This window comes from Ovis canadensis, chromosome 3 (assembly GCF_042477335.2).
Source record: "Ovis canadensis isolate MfBH-ARS-UI-01 breed Bighorn chromosome 3, ARS-UI_OviCan_v2, whole genome shotgun sequence".
NCBI lineage: Eukaryota > Metazoa > Chordata > Mammalia > Artiodactyla > Bovidae > Ovis > Ovis canadensis.
In genome coordinates, this window is record NC_091247.1 from 145460105 (window position 1) to 145478713 (window position 18609).

Here is an 18609-nt window from a genome sequence, read left to right on the forward strand (position 1 = left end):
AGGATGTGGGCCCTTCAGTTTCTGCTACATCCTCTCAGGCTCAAAAGTGTTTATTCACTATCACTGAACTTCTATTTTCTTGATGTTCTCAGAGTCCTTTAAAAAAAAACATTAGGTTATTATTAAAATTGTCCAATATATGAATATGTCTGTGATGAATAGGCATGTAGTTTCCTTTCAATTTATCTTGGGTTTTTCTGGGAAGTCAGTATCCAATCTTGCTAAGCAGCCATGCAGGTGAGTGTGAAACAAGGTGTTAAACAAATGCAAAATTGAGCACCTAAAGCAACTGAGTTATCTTTATTCATAAAATGTGGTTTAAATTGATTAAATTAGACCAAATGTTCAGCATCATTTTATTCTCCCTACAATGTATTAGCTAGAGGTTTAGAAACTTTGTCCCGGCAACCCTGAAGTCACCGTCTTATGTTTTTCACTTGAGAGCAAGATTTAGTATAAAATAATTGCAAAGGCATAGGTGGAGTTTGAGGACATTACACTAAATGAAATAAGTTAGTCAGAGAAAGACAAATACTGTATAATGTCACTTACATGTGGGATCTGAAAAAGAACTCAAAAATATGGAGAAGAGACCGGCAATTGCTGATGCTGTGGGTGGGAGATGGGGCAAAATGAGTAAAGGTGGTCAAAGGATACAAACTTCCAGTTATAGGATAAGTCCTGGAGATATGATGTATAGCACGGTGACTACAGTTAAAAATATTGCATTATGCATCTGGAAGTTGCAAAGAGAACGAATCTTAAATGCTCTCATCACAAGAGAAGAAATTGTAACTATGTGAGGTGATGGATAAATTAATTAAGGTGATCATTTTGTAATGCATACATATATCTAATCATTATGTTGTACACAAACTAATACAATGTTCAGTTCAGTTCAGTTCAGTCGCTCAGTCATGTCCGACTCTTTGAGACCCCATGAATCGCAGCATGCCAGGCCTCCCTGTTCATCACCAACTCCCGGAGTTCACACAGACTCACTTCCATAGAGTCCGTGATGCCATCCAGCCATCTCATCCTCTGTTGTCCCCTTCTCCTCCTGTCCCCAATCCCTCCCAGCATCAGAGTCTTTTCCAATGAGTCAACTCTTCTCATGAGGTGGCCGAAGTACTGGAGTTTCAGCTTTAGCATCATTCCTTCCAAAGAAATCCCAGGACTGATCTCCTTCAGAATGGACTGGTTGGATCTCCTTGCATTCCAAGGGACTCTCAAGAGTCTTCTCCAACACCACAGTTCAAAAGCATCAATTCTTTGGCGCTCAGCCTTCTTCACAGTCCAACTCTCACATCCATACATGACCACTGGAAAAACCATAGCCTTGACTAGACGGACCTTAGTCGGCAAAGTAATGTCTCTGCTTTTGAATATGCTATCTAGGTTGGTCATAACTTTTCTTGCAAGGAGTAAGCATCTTTTAATTTCATGGCTGCAGTCACCATCTGCAGTGATTTTGGAGCCCAAAAAAATAAAGTCTGACACTGTTTCCACTGTTTCCTCATCTACTTCCCATGAAGTGATGGGACCGGATGCCATGATCTTCGTTTTCTGAATGCTGAGCTTTAAGCCACCTTTTTCACTCTCCTCTTTCACTTTCATCAAGAGGCTTTTTAGTTCCTCTTCACTTTCTGCCATAAGGGTGGTGTCATCTGCATATCTGAGGTTATTGCTATTTCTCCTGGCAATCTTGATTCCAGCTTGTGTTTCTTCCAGTCCAGCATTTCTCATGATGTACTCTGCATAGAAGTTAAATAAGCAGGGTGACAATATATAGCCTTGACATACTCCTTAATATAATGTTAGGCTTTGATTATATCTACAGTTATTATTTATAACTGTAAGAAGGTAGGATCCTATCCAAAATGGTTTAAATCCTGAAGATTTAAAAGAAAAAACCTTACAATGAAAGATGGACCCCAGAGTATGCCTGAAGTAGGTCTTCTTTTAAGCCAGTAAATAAATAAAAGTGAACATTCAGACAATGCTTACTATGTGTCTCGAACTATTCTAAATGCTTTACAAATATTAATTCATTTTAGTGAAATCCAAAAGGCTTTACTGAAGAAAAACAATAAAATGTTTCTAATAACATAAAAACTTTATTTTTAAGTCATGAAAGAGAGAGAAAGAGGGAGGAAAAGGGCAAGAAAGAGTTGGAGGGAGAGCTGAAAACCAAGAAACAGAAATGGGAAAACAAGGAAAGGAGAGACAGAAAGTGAAATTTTTTTTCAATAGGGAAGTTAATTTATGAAGGAAGTTCATGATGAGAGAGAAACAGTATGAAACTGTCCCCTTTCAGCATTACTATTTTGGGAATGCCTTTTATCAGAGCATGACACTCATAACAAAAAGAATTCCCTGGGGTACAGTGGTTATGACTCTGCATTTGCAATACAAAGGCTATGGGTTCAATCCCTGGTCAGGAAACTAAAATCTCACAAGCCATGCAGCACAGCCAAAAAATATAAATAAAATAAATAAAAGAGTAAGAATTAAATTAAAAAATTTTTAAAAAGAGAAACAGCATGACGGTTTGTTGTTACTCTGTCCTGAAGAAGCTTCAGGCTTCCTTGCTCTGTAGTCTGTTTATTCCTGTGAAGAGCAATGCCAGGCCAATAACAGTAACAGTTAACATGAATTGAGCATCATCCATATCCCTGGCCCTTGTGTCAGGTTCTACAGTGGGCTTGCTTATCTCTGTTCCCTCACAAATGTTTCTGATGCCATAGGGCTACAGATACACTTTGTGCAGTCAGAAGATAGGGGCTGAATGTCCCTGATTCCTTGGAGTTCAACTAGTCACAGAGCTTAGGCCAACAAATATATTTGCACGAGATTTGGAAGATTCAAATTCTAGGGTATCTAGAAAGGGAAAAGTTCTTCTCTGCTAGTTCTGCAAAACAGTGTCATGGGAGTATTTCTTTGTCAGATACAGAAGATGCTGGTCTTTTAAGACCATCTCTGGTTTTATGAGTACTGAGAGTAAGTGGATCCATTTACCTGCCCATGTCATGGAAGAGGGCAGGGGTGGGAGTCATTCTAGAACCAGTAGTTGTGATGGCAGCTTTTTCTTTTCTGAGCTTCCTGCTTGTAGTCAACGTAGAAGCTCACTTAGAGATCAGTTCTTCAAGACCATTTAAGGAGTCATTCCTAGAAGCTCAGCCTAAGCCTTCAGAGTTTTAAAAAGCATCTAATTTCCTACACTGACAGTCTTCCTGCTTAAACTGGCTTGAATGGATTCAGTTGACTGTACTGAATTTTCACTGGAGGTACCTCAATTGATAGGGACTGGTTCTCTGATTTGGTGGTTGGAAGGTAGTGAAGATCCAACTGCCATTAAGGAATGAAATACTTATCATTCACAACATGCAAAGTCAAAAAGCTACTTAAACCATTGTTAAAGCTGTATGCAGTAAGTGTTAGCACTTTTGGCAGATAGGGGCTACTTCCATAGCACAGTGTGAAAGGCACAGGAAATACAAGAGAGGTACTGAGGGTTGGATGCTTCTAATATATTTGAAGCTTAAAGAAAGGAAATTCAGTGCTCAATGTTATAAGTTTTTACATCAAGGCATGATCAGAGAACCAGGAAGTTTCTCAGATTATCATAACAGAATTTCTTTGTCTCAAGAAAAATATACCAAAACTCAAGTGTGGAGTGTCATTGTGTTGTTTGGAAAACTGTCTTACAACTTCATGTGAAAGCAGAGCATAGACTGAGAAAGAGTGGAACCATGGAAATTGGAATGGTGAAGGAGATGATTTGGAATCCCCCCAACTCTACTGATCATTCCTTGACAATAAAATCATCTTCTCATGCTCTGTCTGAAATAGCTCTTTCTCAAAGTCTCCTCATGTTCCATCTACACCACCTCTCATTGCTTTCAAATGTTTAACTACATTCCAACATGCCCCAGGAGACCAATTAGAAAGTAAAACCCAGGAAGGAAATACTGACATGGCCCCTACATTACAAAACTTTGCTAATTAATTTTACCTATTGTTTCATACCCTGGAGAAGGGAAAGGTTACCCACTCCAGTATTCTGGCCTGGAGAATTCCGTGGACTGTATAGTCCATGGGGTCACAAAGAGTCACGACTGAGAGGCTTTCACTTTCATTGCTTCATAACATAGCAACCAAAAACTTAGTGGCTTAAAGCAACAAAATATTTACCTAGCTCATGAGTCTGCAGTTACCAATTTAGACTGAGAACAACTGGGTGGTCATTCTAGTATGGACCAGGATCATCTGTTTATGCCTGGGTTCACTTACATGTCTCAGTCCTTAGCTGGAATGACTGGGATGACAGCGAAATACTCACTCTCCAGTAGGATACTCTGAGTCTGTTCATGTGGTGGTAGAAATAAGACTTAAAATAATTCCTTTTAATCAAAGGATAAATAGATAAATCTATAAACATAACAAAAAATATTAGCTGGAATCTCTAAGTAACTGATTAAAAATCAGAAAGGACATAGAGATTTGAACAAACAGAGATTAACAAACTTTTCCTTATATGTACATACATATATATATGTATATATGACCCAGGGGTTGAACCCAGGTCTCCCTCATTGCAGGTAGATTCTTTACCAACTGAGCCATCAAGGCCTCGAAAACTTTTCAAATATAAAAAATATACAAAGTATGATTCATATGTTATGTTCATAACACAGTGGAATTAAGCTCAAAATTAACCACAAAAGATAAGTTAAAAATCTCCAAATGCTTAGAAATTAAATATGGATCAAGAATGTATCGCAGTAGAAACTGGAAAACATTTTAAACTAAAGGTTAGTAAAGATATTGCTGCTGCTACTGCTGCTCTTTAAGGAAATTTATTGTTAAATGCACATATTCAAATAGGCAAAAGGTTTAAATTAATAGTATCCATAAAGAGAAGTTAAAAATATAGCAAATTATAGGAAAAAGAAAAAAGAAATAATAAAGAGAAAAAAATTAATAAAGTAACAATGCTCTACAACTGGTATACTATAGAAATAGTCAATAAATCCAAAGGAGGTTCTTTGAAAACTAATGAAAAGAATAAAGTGCTAAGAAGACTGGTCAAGAAAAAGGAGAAAAAAGCACAAATTACAATATCAGGAATGGAAAAGGACCACATTATGGATATTACTGATAATTAAAATCATAAAAAGACATTATATATAATTTATGTCAATATACAATTTCCCCCAAATGACAGCAAAAGTAAAAAAATTATATTTATTGAAGATATTAAATCTGCAATTTAAAAACATCCCAGAAGAGAATTCTGGATCCAGCTGGATTCACGCATGAATTCTTCCAAACATTTTAGGAAACAAAAATAATTAATCCTACAATTTTTACCAGAGAAGAGAAAAGAAGAGAATATTTACTGGCATCTTGTATGAGGACATTAATCCTGGGCAAAGACACCAAAAGAAAAGAAAATTATGGATCAGTCTTTCTCAGTAGATGCAAAAACTTTAAGCAAAATACTAGCAAATGAAATTCTGGAGTGTAAAGAAAAGGACAAGTTGAGTTTGTTTCCAGAGCTTGAAATTGGTTTACCATTTCAAATGCAATCAGTATAAATATCTCACCCACTTTAACAGAATAAAGGAGAAAAAGCATATGTTCAACTTGAAAGATGCAAGTCACTTAATAAAATGTAATGCTCTTTCATGATAAACTTTTAGCAGATGAGGACTGAAAAAGAAAATTTGTTTTTTTATAGAGTATTTAAAATGAAAATATATATCACATGTTTAATGGTAATTTTCAAGTGGGAGAATATATTTGAAATACATGTATATGACAAAGGGCTCATATCCAAAATCTACAAAGAACTATATATCTATAAGAAAAAGGTAGGCAACATAATTTTGCTAAATGGTGTTTCACAAAAGGGAATCTCCAAATGTGAAACACGCTTAAGTTCAGATACCAAGAAATGCAAATTAAATCCATGATATGTTACCAGTAGACATCCACCAGACAGAAAGGGTAAAAAAGAAGGAAGAAGATGAGGAGGAGTGCTAGGGTGAGTGATAGGAGAGGGAGAAGAGAAAGAGAAGGAGAAAGAGAAGAGAGGGGGAAGGGGAAAGGAAGAGAAAGAAGGAAGAGGGGATAGAAGCAGGAGAAGGAGGGGGAGAAGACAGAGAAGACTGTCTTATTCTGACAGAGAACAGGAAGAAGTAGGAGAAGAAAGGCAAATGTTAGTAAGGATAAACTCAGCGTCTGGGGCTCTATTGATGCAGCACCTGGACATAAAGGTACCAGTGCTTTGCAAAGTGTTTGGCAGCATCTTCTACAGCTGAATATATGTATACTGTGCGTGCATGCTAAGTTGCTTCAGTCCTTTCCAACTCTGTGTGACCCGATGGACTGCAGCCTGTCAGGCTCCCCTGTCCATGGGATTCTCCAGGCAAGCGTATTGGAGTGGGTTGCCATGCCCTCCTCCAGGGGATCTTTCCAATCCAGGGGTTGAACCCACATCTCTTAGGTGTCCTGCATGGGCAGGCAGGTTCTTTATCACAGTGCCACCTGGGAAGCCCATATGTATACTACATGATCCAGTAAGTCCACTCATAGGAATAGACCCAACATAGACGTATACATATATTTATCAAAGACACACAAGAATATATTCACTTACAGCACTCCTCATAAAAGTCCCCCTGCTGAAAACATCACAACATCCATCAACAGCAGAGTGGATAAAAAGTCATAGTATATTTATATAATAGAGGAACAAAGCAACAAGAATACACAAAATGTAACTACACACAAAATCACTGCTGAATCTCACAAATACAATATTAAGCAAAAGAAGACAGACACAAAAGAATAGAACAGGCAAAGCTAATCTATGGTGATAGAAGCTAGGAGAATGGGTACTCTGAGAGGGGTAGATGGGAACTTCAGGGAGGCTTCTGGGGTCCTGGGAGTGCCTGTTTTTCCAGCTGGCTGCTGGTTTCAGTTTATGTAACTCTAAATGTTAACACCACATTTACAATTTTGCTCATGTCTATATTTATGTTACTCACAAGCAAAATTTGAAATTAAATCTGTTCCTTGCAAAGACATGTAAAAATTATTCATTTTTGATTTATTCATGAGCTTTAATTCCTTTCTTAGCATTATTATCTTTAGTTATCATGCCTTGTTATCATTTGACACATTTATCTTTTTGAATAGGGTGTTTATGAAATGTTATGCCCAAAATATTTCTCAGATTTGCATTTTGTGGTTAATAGGTTTGAAATGATTAATACTTTCAAATAATCCTGTTCTGTAAACTTCAACTACCTGAGAAAAACTCTCTGCAGGCACTAATGTATACAGGAAGCTCAGAGCAAATGCTAAATTGAAACCATTCTTAATTCAATAGTTTTATATTGAAGTGAGCAAAATTTAGAAGCCCAGATATTTTCTCAGATAGCATCTTTTTTTTTTTTTCCAAGAAGAAAGATTTTATTTTGAACAGGTTCTATGGAATGTGTGCTACAGCAAAGTCTGGTTGTAGCAAGCAGTTTACTTTCAGACCGTCACTGTATAAATTGGACATAGAAATGATTAATTTCTGGTAAAATGTAGATTCAATCCAACATTATGCCAACTTCTACATTTATTGTAGACCCTGTCTCAGTACTAGAGGTTAAATTTTCATCACTCAAAAATGAGAATAACCTTACAGCTACTACTAAGGTAATGAACTGTGAAGTTAATTGCCTACTATTGCTTTGAAAATATACCCCTAGGTTGTTAAGAGAAATTCTGACTTCATCCATATCTGTTATTTAATTCTTCAGTCATCATCTATTGTCGGCTTGATTGTCACCCCTCTTCTTATTTAACCCCAAGCAATTAAATGCAAGCAATTAATGCCAACTCTTTGACTAAAGGTGATTTTTTTTTCTTCTATTTCCATGCACACAGAATTAGTTAAAACAGTTTTGCCCAAATCAGCCTTGAGTGCACTAACTCTTCCTCCTGTCGACAGGGATCCTGTGTTCACCATAAGCACTTCATTCTTTGATAGCTTTGGCACTTTCGCTGCTTTCTTGTCTCCTTCCGTCTGTTCACCTCGGAGCTGTCTAAATAGGAAATAGGAAATTCCCAATTCTGTGAAGATCTCAGGTAAAGTTTCAATCACACCAAGTAACTGCCACATCATTCTGTCAGCCTGGCACAAGGTAGGGTCAATTTTTGTCCAAACTCCAATAAGACCTCCTAGAGCAGCATATTAGGGTTTCCCAGGTAGCCCTAGCGGTAAAGAACCTACCTGCGGATACAGGAAATACGGGTTCAATTCCTGGGTCGAGAAGATCCCCTGGCGGAGGGCATGGCAACGCACTCCAGTATTCTTTCTTGGAAAATCCCATGGAGAGAGGAGCCTGGTGGGCTACAGTCATAGGGTTGCAATGAGTCGGGCACAACTGAAGCGGCTTAGCACACACCGAGAGCAGCATACTGAGGATCACTATGCTCTGCGAAAAGTGATAAAAACATGAATTTTCCTTCAGTGTCTTTGGAAACAACACTGGGTTTGACTTCTATCTCCCGACCCACATTTAATACTCCTTTTATAACTCTACCACCAGCTACATTCTCCTTAAGGTCATCAACTTCACATCCAGATTTGCTGACATCAAAGGATCTAATAATAGTAAGTTGGGGTTCTGAAGTAAAGTCTCTTGGGGGCACTGGAAATTTCTTTACTATGTATTCACAGACAACTTCAATATTGTATTTTAGCTGAGAAGAAATTGGAATAATAGGAGCTCTGTCTATGCTATTGCACCTTGTACAAATGCAAGGATCTGTTCATACCATTCTTTAGTCTGGCTTAAAAAAAATCAATTTTACTTTGTAGAATCAAAATATGCTTCAGTTTCATAATTTCCATAGCAGTCAAGTGTTCAGAGGTCTGAGGCTGAGAACAAGACTCATTCAGTTCAGTTCAGTCACTCAGTTGTGTCTGACTCTTTGCGACCTCAGGGACTGCAGCATGTCCTGTCCATTACCAACTCCTGGAGCTTGCTCAAACTCATGTCCATTGAGTTGGTGATGCCATCCAACCATCTCATCCTCTGTCATCACCTTCTTCTGCCTTAAACCTTTCCCAGCATCATGGTCTCTTCCAATGAGTCAATTCTTTGCATCAGGTGGCCAAAGTGTTGGAGTAAACTGATCGCATGGACCAGAGCCTTGTCTAACTCAATGAAACTATCAGCCATGCCATGTAGGGCCACCCAAGACAGACGAGTCATGGTGGAGAGTTCTGTCAAAATGTGGTTCACTGGAGAAGGGAATGTCAAACCACTTCAGTATTCCTGCTTTGAGACGACCATGAACAGTGTGAAAAGGCAAGACTCATTACCAGCTATCAACAGAGAAGCGGCATCCATTACTGCGGCATTGTTCAGCATGGAGCCATCACAATATCGTAATATTCCAGGGCAGTCAACAAAGGCAACATGCACGTGTGCATCCTCAGTCATGTCAGACACTTTGCAACCTCATAGACTGTAGCCCACCAGGCCCCTCTGTCCATGGGATTTCCCAGGCAAGAATACTCCAGTGCACTGCCATTTCCTACTCCAGGGAATCTTCCCGACCCAGGGATCAAACTCTCATCTGCTGTTCTCCTGCATTGGTAGCCAGATTCTTTACCACTGTGCCACCCGGGAAGCCCTAACAAAGGAAATACGGTGGAGGACAATGTAGGTCATCGAGTTCGTAAATCTCAGCATAGTCACGTTTTATTGGAATATTTCTTTCCAGTTCATTTTGAACTGGACAGTGTGAATTACCGAAATAGCTTTTACAACCATCGATTTCTCATGAACTACATGATGAACCATACCTATATTAATTATCGTGCACCTGCCCCAAATTCATACCAGCCTTGTCCCCCTGACCCCCCTCACCCCGCCATCTTGCCCAGAGAGATAGTACCTTTTTGCCTTCATTCTGGATATTTTTCCTTGATAAATATTTTTATAGAAGAGAACTCATTAATTCAATTTATGATTCAATTCTTTTGAATTTCTGCCATATTTAGATGCTGAAAAATAATAAAAAATATGATTAGTCAGTTCTAGATACATGAAGTCATCCCAGTGTCAGTCACTGGGGATTGTCCTCTGCCCTCCTTTTCCTGAGGTGGCATCTATGTTGGGGCTCAGGTACCATCACAGCATCAGGGGAGGCATCTACTTGTTAGACACCTGTCCACACTGACATTCATTACCATGGCCATTGTCTCACCTGGTTATGGCATCAACACTTTATGCCAGCATCTTCTAAGAGGTCACATTCTCCATGAGAGAGAGATCCTCTGAGACTTTTGATGACATCCCCTTGGAACTGATATAACAACTTCTGGTTCACCAGTTTGTATTTAGCTGGTTTCTGTGCTTTTCTTGGAGTATGGAAAAATTCTGCTTTCCTCTCAACTTCCTCTGACTCCTTCTCATTGCTAAATGGGTTGGGGGAAAGCTTCTGTGACTACCAGAGACTCTCCAGCCCTGCTCCCCATGCAGCCATCTCAATTCATTTTTAATTTATTTTCTTGAAGTATAGTTGGTTTACAATGCTCTGCTAGTTTCTATTGTGCAACAAAGTGATTCAGTTTGTATGTCTCCTATATACACATACACAAATAGATTCAAGGGGTTAGATCTGATAGACAGAGTGCCTGAAGAACTATGGACAGAGGTTTGTGACATTGTACAGGAAGCACTGATCAAGACCATTCCCTCCCCCCCACCCCCTCCCTGCAAAATGCAAAAGTGCAAAATGGTTGTCTGAGGAGGCCTTACAAATAGCTGAGAAAAGAAAAGAAGCAAAAGGCAAAGGAGAAAAGGAAAGATATACCCATTTGAATGAAGAGTTCCAAAGAACAGCAAGGGGAGATAAGAAAGACTTCCTCAGTGATCAATGCAAAGAAATAGAGGAAAACAATAGAATGGGAAAGACTAGAGATCTCTTCAAGAAAATTAGAGATATCAAGAGAACATTTCATGCAAAGATGGGCTCAATAAAGGACAGAAATGGTATGGACCTAACAGAAGCAGAAGATATTAAGAAGAGGTGGCAAGAATATACAGAAGAACTATATAAAAAGATCTTAATGACCCAGATAGCCACGATGGTGTGATCACTCACTTTAGAGTCTGACATCCTGGAATGCTAAGTCAAGTGGGCCTTATGAAGCATCAGTACAAACAAAGCTAGTGGGGGTGATGGAATTCCAGTTGAGCTATTTCAACTGCAGTTGAATCCTGAAAGATGATGCTGTGAAAGTGCTGCACTCAATATGCCAGCAGCTTTGGAAAACTCAGCAGTGGCCACAGGACTAAAAAAGGTCTGTTTTCATTCCAATCCCAAAGAAAGGCAATGCCAAAGAAAGTTCAAATTACTGCACACTTTCACTCATCTCACAAGCTAGGAAAGTAATGCTCAAAATTATCCAAGCCCGGCTTCAACAGTACATGAACTGTAAACTTCCAGATGTTCAAATTGGATTTATAAAAGGCAGAGGAACCAGAGATCAAATTGCCAACATCCACTGAATCATCAAAAAAGCAAGAGAGTTCCAGAAAAACATCTACTTCTGGTTTATTGACTATGTCAAAGCCTTTTACTGTGTGGATCACAACAAACTGTGGAAAATTCTTCTAGAGACAAGAATACCAGACCACCTGATCTGCCTCCTGACAAATCTGTATGCAGGTCAAGAAGCAACAGTTAGAACTGGACATAGAACAACAGACTGGTTATAAATCAGGAAAGGAGTACATCAAGGCTGTATATTGTCACCCTGCTTATTTAACTGATATTCAGAGTACATAATGTGAAATGCCAGGCTGGATGAATCACAAGCTGGAATCAAGATTGCCAGGAGAAATATCAATAACCTCAGATATGCAAATGACACCATCCTTATGGCAGGAAGTGAGGAGGAACTAAAAAGCCTCTTGATGAAAGTGAAAGGGGAGAGTAAAAAAACTGGCTAAAAGCTCAACATTCAGAAAACTGAGATCATGGCATCTGGTCCCATCATTTCGTGACAAATTAATGGGGAAACAGTGGAAAGTGAAAGAGTTTATTTTGGGGGACTCCAAAATCACTGCAGATGGTGACTACAGTCACGCTGTTAAAATATGCTTGCTCCTTGGAAGAAAGATTATGACCAACCTAGACAGCATATTAAAAAGAGACATTATTTTGCCAACAAAGGTCCTTCTAGTCAAAGCTATGATTTTTCCAGTAGTCATGTATGTATGTGAGAATTGAACTATAAAGAAAGCTGGGCGCTGAAGAATTGATGCTTTTGAAGTGTGGTGTTGGAGAAGACTCTTGAGAGTCCCTTGGACTGCAAGGAGATCCAATGAGTTAATCCTGGAGGAAATCAGTCCCAAATATTCTTTGGAAGCACTGATGCTGAAGCTGAAGCTCTAACACTTTGGACACTTGATGCAAAGAACTGACTTACTGGAGAAGACTCTGATGCTGGGAAAGATTGAAGGTGGGTACAGAAGGAAATGACAGAGGATGAGATGGTTGCATGGCATAACCAACTCGATGGACATGAGTTTGAGTAAGCTCTGGGAGTTGGTGATGGACAGTGAGGCCTGTCGTGCTGCAGTCTATGGGGTTACAAAGAGTTGGACATGACTAAGTGACTGAACTGATTGAACTGATAGACACATACATATATACATTCTTCTTCATATTTTTTCCCGTTATATCTTACCACAAGACATTTAATACAGTTCCTGCACTATACAGTAGGAACTTGTTGTTTATCTATTCTACATAACAGTTTGCATCTGTTAACCCCAACTCCCAATCCATCCTTCCCCACATCCCAGCCCCTTGGCAATCACAGCTCTGTTGCCTAACTCAGATTGTCATGGGATGCTGCTGCTGAATGAGCACTTCCCAGGGTTCTGGAGAGAAAACAGAGGCCCTGGCTCCTCTGCTCTGGGCTTCTTACAGTTGGGAAAATTATTCTATTAGCCATCCACTCCCCAGTGTTGGAGCTAACAGAAAACAGGGAAGCAGGGCACAGCAAACCTGTTCAGAGCACCTCACCAGCATCTTGCTCTCTGGTTGTCCTCTAACTTTACTCCAGCTGTGTCCAAGATTCCCCCTTGCAGGGAGCAAAAGGGCTGATGAACTTGCTCAGTGTTTCAGTTGAGGCTTTTACAACATTTAGAAGGCAAGGACTTAATATACTTCTTTGGTTCTTTTCTATTTTTTATTTGGGGAACAATAAAATCTCTTATTGCTTCCCAGGTGGTGCAGAATCCACCTACCAACGTTGGGGCCTCAAGACATGCTCGTCCCCCATCCCTGGATTGGGAAGATCCTCTGGAGGAGAAAATGGCAACCCACTCCAGTGCTCTTGCCTGGAAAATTCCATGGACAGAGGAGCCTGGTGTGCTACAGTAAATGGGGTCACAAAGAGTTAGACACGACTGAGCACACACACACACACACACACACACACACAATCCTCTAGCTCCAAGAGGAGAAGGTCACAGGGTAAACAACTAGCATAATTAACAGAAATCAACGTGGATTAATGTGATCCTGCCCTATAGCTGGTATCTATTCCTTTATAGCACTTGTTACAGGACAGCCGAGTCTTCTTAGCTCAACACTTAGAGTAGACTTTGCATGTGTAGCTGCAAAGCCTAAAATCTCTGTGAGCAATAGTAAGGACCTTGTTAAAAGTACACTTTGGCCCTGGGACAAGACAGCAGAGGACACAGAAGAAAGGACAATGGAATTGGATGATAAATGAACAGGTCACCAGACAGTATCAGAATTTGTAAACCTTGATTCTTTTCATATGAAATAATGTTTCTCAACTAGGGGGCTTAGACTAATGGGGATCTTTAAGTTCTCTTTCTTTTTTCTTTTAATCATTTATTGTCAAAAATAGTTTTTGAACAGTACATACGCTTTCTCCCAGTTTCTGGTTACAGAAAACTCCTGATATTGGCTATTATAGAACAATAGAACTGAGTTTTACATATTAGCATTTTTACTGTCATCTACTGTTTCAATTTCATGTGTTCCCTACAAATTCTTTGCCTATATTTTCTTTTAGATGATGATCTTAAAAATTACTATAAACATATCAGTTATCATCACTTTATCCTCAAACAGCATCATGCAGTTTTAATTCCTACTTCTCCATTTGTCTTTATAGAAGCCATAAGCAGTCATTTTAAGTGGCCACATTAAAGTTTTAATGCATTGGAAGCATGTTTGCCTGATATTAGATCAGCAGCCCGGGGTTTACCTGGTGGCTCTGTGGTAAAGAATCAACCTGCCTATGCAGGAGACACGAGTTCAAATCCTGATCTGGGAAGAAGCCCAGTGTGCCACAACTGTTGAGCCTGTGCTGCAGAGCTCAGGAGCCATACCTACTGAAGCCGACATGCCCTAAAGCCTGTGCTGTGCAGCAATAGAAGCCACTGCAATGAGAAGTCATGCACTGACTAGAGAGTAACCCCTGCTCACCCAACTAGAGAAAACCTCAAGCAACTTCAAAGACCTCTCACAGCCAAAAATATATAAAATAAAATAAATAAAATTTAAGGTCCGTAGCCAGACCTCAAGTGTTCTAATATGCAAACAGAAATGCTTGGCTCTTATTCTCAGTTACACTCAAGTTGAACTATTTTGCCACTTAGAAACATGCAAGTTTTCTTTGGAATGATTGTTTTCAATTAAAATTTTTTTCATAGCATGCAATTTGTCTCTTTTATTAACTAATAAATGAGGTCGATTTGACAATGTGAAACAAATTCCTGCCAGCAAGTAACGTAATGAACTAGTCTCCTGACTACAGGCTAGTGTAAAAACAAAGAATAGTTGAGGATTTAATGTAGAGGTGAGGCATTTCAGCTAAATGAAGACCAGGTGATGTCACTGTGTACCTTATGAGAGAAGTTTCTCATATTTAAATGAAGAAAAGGAATGGGACACTTGAGTCATCCCTTGGCACAAGACAGCTTCTGGATGGCAAACTTGGAAGCCCAAACAACATGCGTTTATATTTCAAATCACAACATAGCCAAGGAAAACAATTACCCACTATACTGAAATAATATGATTAATTTTTATTGACTGATTTTTTTAATTGGAAGATAACTGCTTTACAGAATTTTGTTGGTTTCTGCCAAACATCAACATGAATCCATGAATCAGCCATAGGTATACATATCTCCCCTCCTTCTGGAACCTCCCTCCCATCTCCCTCCAGTTTGCTACAGAGACACTGTGTTCCCTGAGTCATACAGCAAATTCCCATTGACTATTTTGTATATAGTAATATAAGCTTCCATGTCACAATTTCCATACATCTCATCCTCTCTTTCCTTCCCCACCCACCCCCACCACTGTGTCCATAAGTCTGTTTTTTTCTATTGCTGCTGTACTGCTAAGTCGCTTCAGTCATGTCTGACTCTGTGCGACCCCATAGACAGCAGCCCACCATGTTACCCATCCCTGGGATTCTCCAGGCAAGAACACTGGAGTAGGTTGCCATTTCCTTCTCCAATGCATGAAAGTGAAAAGTGAAAGTGAAGTCGCTCAGTCATGTCTGACTCTTAGCTACCCTGCAAAAAATTTCATTAGTACCATCTTTCTGGATTCCATATATATATATATGTTAGTGTACGATATTTATCTTTCTCTGACTTACTTCACTCTATATAATAGGCTCTAGGTTTATTCACCTCATTAGAACTGACTCAGATGTGTTCCTTTTTATGGCTGAGTAATATTCCATCGTATATATGTACCACAGCTTCTTTATCCATTGATCTGTCAATGGACATCTAGGTTGCTTCCATTTCTAGTGATTGTAAATAGTGCTGCAGTGAACATTGGGGTACATGTGTGTTTTTCAGTTTTTATTTCCTCAGCGTATGTGTCTAGTAATGGGATTGCTGGATCATATGGTAGTTTCAGTCCTAGTTTTTTAAGGAATCTTCATACTATCTTCTATAGTGACTGTATCAATTTACATTCCCACCAATAGTGCAAAAGGGTCCTCTTTCCTCAACACCCTCTCCAGCATTTATTGCTTATAGATTTTTGATGATGGCCGTTCTGACCAGTGTGAGTTGATATCTCATTGTAGTTTTGATTTGCATTTCTCTAAAAATGAACGCCTGAGGTCAGGGGCGGCAGCCAAGAGGAGCAACCCCATGTCAAAGGAGCGGCGGCTGTGCGGGCGCAGGAGAGCCGAGAGGAGGTACTCCATGTTCAAGGTCAGGAGGGTTGACCTTGTCCAAGGTAAGGAGTAGTGGCTGTGCCTTGCTGGAGCAGCCCTGAAGAGATACCCCATGTCCAAGGTAAGAGAAACCCAAGTAAGATGGTAGATGTTGCGAGAGGGCATCAGAGGGCAGACACACTGAAACCATAATCACAGAAAACTAGTCAATCTGATCACATGGACTACAGCCTTGTCTAACTCAATGAAACTAGGCCATGCTATGTGGGGCTACCCAAGACGGGCGGGTCATGGTGGAGAGGTCTGACAGAATGTGGTCTACCGGAGAAGGGAATGGCAAATCACTTCAGTATTCTTGCTTGAGAACCCCTGAACAGTATGAAAAGGCAAAATGATAGGATACTGAAAGAGGAACTCCCCAGGTTGGTAGGTGCCCAATATGCTACTGGAGATGAGTGGAGAAATAGCTCCAGAAAGAATGAAGGGATGGAGCCAAAGTAAAAACAACATCGAGCTGTGGATGTGACTGGTGATAGAAGCAAGGTCCAATGCTGTAAAGAGCAATATTGCATAGGAACCTGGGATGTCAGGTCCATGAATCTAGGAAAATTGGAGGTGGTCAAACAGGAGATGGCAAGAGTGAATGTTGACATTCTAGGAATCAGCGAACTAAAATGGACTGGAATGGGCGAATTTAACTCAGATGACCATTATATCTATTACTGTGGGCAGGAATCCCTTAGAAGAAATGGAGTAGCCATCATGGTCAACAAAAGATTCTGAAATGCAATACTTGGATGCAATCTCAAAAACGACAGAATGATCTCTGTTCATTTCCAAGGCAAGCCATTCAATATCACGGTAATTCAAGCCTATGCCTCAACCAGTAATGCTGGAGAAGCTGAGGTTGAACTGTTCTATGAAGACCTACAAGACCTTTTAGAACCAACATCCAAAAGAGATGTCCTTCTCATTATAGGGGACTGGAATGCAAAAGTAGGAAGTCAAGAAACACTTGGGGCAACAGGCAAATTTGGGCTTGGAATGAATGTGGAATGAAGCAGGGCAAAGTCTAATAGACTTTTGCCAAGAGAATGCAAACACCCTCTTCCAACAACACAAGAGAAGACTCTACACATGGATATCACCAGATGGTCAACACCGAAATCAGATTGGTTATATTCTTTGCGGCCAAAGATGGAGAAGCTCTATACAGTCAGCAAAAACAATACAGGGAGATGACTGTGGCTCAGATCATGAACTCCTTATTGCCAAATTCAGACTTAAATTGAAGAAAATAGGGAAAACTGCTAGACCACTCAGGTATGACCTAAATCAAATCCCTTATGATTATACGGTGGAAGTGAGAAATACATTTAAGGGACTAGATCTGATAGATAGAGTGCCTGATGAACTATGGACAGAAGTTTGTGACATTGTACAGGAGACAGGGATCAAGACCATCCCCATGGAAAAGAAATGCAAAAAAGCAAAATGGCTGTCTGGGGAGGCCTTACAAATAGCTGTGAAAAGAAGAGAGGCGAAAAGCAAAGGAGAAAAGGAAAGATATAAGCATCTGAATGCAGAGTTCCAAAGAATAGCAAGAAGAGATAAGAAAGCCTTCCTCAGCGATCAATGCAAAGAAATAGAGGAAAACAACAGAATGGGAAAGACTAGAGATCTCTTCAAAAAAATTAGAGATACCAAGGGAACATTTCCTGCAAAGATGGGCTTGAAAAAGGACGGAAATGGTATGGAACTAACAGAAGCAGAAGATATTAAGAAGAAGTTGCAAGAATACACAGAAGAACTGTACAAAAAAGATCTTCACAACCCAGATAAACATGATGGTGTACTCACTCACCTAGAGTCAGACATCCTGAAATGTGAAGTCAAGTGGGCCTTAGAAAGCATCACTACGAACAAAGCTAGTGGAGGTGATGGAATTCCAATAGAGCTATTTCAAATCCTGAAAGATGATGCTGTGAAAGTGCCTCTCTCAATATGTCAGCAAATTTGGAAAACTCAGCAGTAGCCACAGGACTGGAAAAGGTCAGTTTACATTTCAGTCCCAAAGAAAGGCAATGCCAAAGAATGCTCAAACTACTGCACAATTGCACTTATCTCACACGCTAGTAAAGTTATGCGCAAAATTCTCCAAGCCAGGCTTCAGCAATACCTGAACCATGAACTCCCTGATGTTCAAGCTGGTTTTAAAAAAGGCAGAGGAACCAGAGATCAAATTGCCAACATCCGCTGGATTATTGAAAAGCAAGAGAGCTCCAGAAAAACATCTATTTCTGCTTTATTGACTAAGCCAAAGCCTTTGACTGTGT

General features: G+C 39.7%; 1 pseudogene; it reads right to left on the minus strand.

Annotated features, from left to right (window-relative positions):
* Positions 1–7816: 7816 nt before the first annotated feature.
* On the minus strand, positions 7817–9949 carry LOC138436346 (eukaryotic translation initiation factor 2 subunit 3-like; annotated as a pseudogene).
* Between the last annotated feature and the right edge of the window lie 8660 nt (positions 9950–18609).